The 2365-nt window shown below is 54.7% G+C and overlaps 1 pseudogene; it reads left to right on the top strand.

Moving 5' to 3' along the window:
* Nucleotides 1–838: 838 nt before the first annotated feature.
* LOC116835376 (dynein axonemal heavy chain 2-like) overlaps nucleotides 839–2365 on the top strand; it is a 5120-nt pseudogene continuing 3593 nt past the window's right edge.

The following is a 2365-nucleotide window of genomic DNA, read 5'->3' as shown; positions in this document are numbered from 1 at the left end:
CAGTGTGCCCTTGTTGCAAAGAAGGCTAACAGCATTTTGGGCTGCATTTGTAGGAGCATTGCCAGCAGATCAAGGGAAGTGATCATTCCCCTCTATTCGGCACTAGTGAGGCCACACCTGGAGTATTGTGTCCAGTTTTGGTCCCCCCGCTACAGAAGGGATGTGGACAAATTGGAGAGAGTCCAGCGGAGGGCAATGAAAATGATCAGGGGGCTGGAGAACATGACTTACGAGGAGAGGCTGAGGGAACTGGACTTATTTAGTCTGCAGAAGAGAAGAGTGAGGGGGAATTTGATAGCAGCCTTCAACTATTTGAAGGGGGGGTTCCAAAGAGGATGGAGCTCGGCTGTTCGCAGTGGTGGCAGAAATGGTCTCAAGTTGCAGTGGGGGCGTCTAGGATGGATATTAGGAGGAACCACTATTGTCAGCTAGTGAGGTGTGCGATAGCACTGGAATGCCTAGGGACATGGTGGAATCTCCTTCCTTAGAGGTTTTTAAGGCCCAGCTTGACAAAGCCCTGGCTGGGATGATTTAGTTGGTGTTGGTCCTGCTTTGAGCAGGGGGTTGGACTAGATACCTCCTGAGGTCCCTTCCAACCCTGAGATTCTATAATTCTAAGGTGATTGCTTGATCCCTGACTGTGAAACTGATGAGGCCACGTGCTTTGAGATCTCCTGAGGAAAGTGCTACAGGAGAGCTGGGGACTAAGTGCTGAGCTACTGGCAGTGCACTTAAATGGCTTCAGCTTAGGCCTGTTTCCAGAGACAGAGGGGCTGGATGGGCAGGAGAAGGGCAGAGTGGACACCAGAGGGATGGAGAGGGGAGATCCCAGTGGCAGATGGCCCGGGGGGCAGGGAGGGAAAGCAGGGAGATTGATGTGTGGTCTCCCAACTCTTTTTCCAGGTGCTACATAACTCTGACCACAGCCCTTCACCTTCACTAGGCAGGATCTCCCAAAGGCCCTGCCGGCACAGGGAAAACAGTGACTGTGAAATACCTGGGTAAGGCCCTGGGCTTGTATGTGATTGTACTGAACTGCTCCGAAGGCCTGGATTATAAATCCATCGGGGGCACGTACTCGGGCCTGGCTCAGGTAAGGAGTCAGAGATGCAGGACAGGCCACTGCGCTGGCTCCAGAGCACATGGGCGCTTCCCAGGGCTGGGGCCTGCACTAGAGCCCACTCCCCTCCCAGAGCTGGGGACAGAACCCAGGAGCCCTGGCTGCTGGCCCCCCATGTTCTAACCACTAGATCCCACTCCTCTCACAGAGCTGGGAACAGAACCCAGGCGTACTAGCTTTATTCATGGTGCAGGTCATTCGAACCCAACCAAAACAGACACAAAGCACACTTGAGTCTGGTCGGACAATTGCAAAGAACTGGATGGCCGCGGCTGCATGCCTGCCAATGGTCCATGTAGAACATGTGTGAATGGGAGGAACCTGTCTGTTGCAGCCCACACCCCCACCTTTCTGCTCTTGTCCCACAGACAGGAGCCTGGGGCTGCTTTGACGAGTTCAACCGCATCAACATTGAGATGCAGTCTGTGGTGGCCCAGCAGATTCTCTCCATTCTCTCTGCCTTGGGCACCACCATGACCACCTTCACCTTTGAGGGCCATAAGGTCAAGCTGGTGTGGTCCTGTGGTATCTTCATCACCATGAACCCAGGTGGGAGTCACGGCCGTGCCCACAGATAGGTCTCTCTCACTGGTGGAGTCGCTGGCTCAGGCGTGGAAGGCCCCTCCCCATTCAGAGTTCAGATGGGCACCACATGGCCACTAGGGAAGAACCCAAGACCAGCCCGTCCCTATGCAGGGGCCTCGGCTCAGCGTCCGGGGCCTGGGGTTGGAGGAAAGGGAGCCGGGCGGAGATGGCAGGTGGCCAGGGCTAATGTGCTGCTGGGTGCCATGGGGCAGAGCTGCCCGACAACCTCAAATCCATATTCTGTCCCACCTCCATGGTGGTGCCAAACTCCACGCTTATCGCAGAGATCATCCTCTTCAGAGAAGGGTTCAGCAACTGTAAGGTACTCACAGGTCTGGGGCCACGGGGGCTCAGAGAATCACCCTGGCTGGGAGTACTCGTGGCCTGGTCAGTGGGTCCGGCTGGGTCAGAGAATGGGACACGGGGCTGTCATAAACAGATAATTCAGGGTTAATGCCTCTTTTACCTGTAAAGGATTAAGAAGCTCAGTAAACCTGGCTGACACCTGACCAGAGGACCAATAGGAGGACAAGATACTTTCAAATCTTGGTGGAGGGAAGTCTTTGTTTGTACTCTTTGTTTTGGGGGCTGTTCGCTCTGGGGACTAAGAGGGACCAGACGTCAATCCAGGCTCTCCAAATCTTTCTGAATCAGTCTCTC

This window comes from Chelonoidis abingdonii, chromosome 11 (assembly GCF_003597395.2).
Source record: "Chelonoidis abingdonii isolate Lonesome George chromosome 11, CheloAbing_2.0, whole genome shotgun sequence".
In the NCBI taxonomy this organism is placed as follows: domain Eukaryota; kingdom Metazoa; phylum Chordata; order Testudines; family Testudinidae; genus Chelonoidis; species Chelonoidis abingdonii.
Note: the sequence above shows the minus strand (reverse complement) of the source record. Positions and strands in the feature narration are given on the sequence as shown.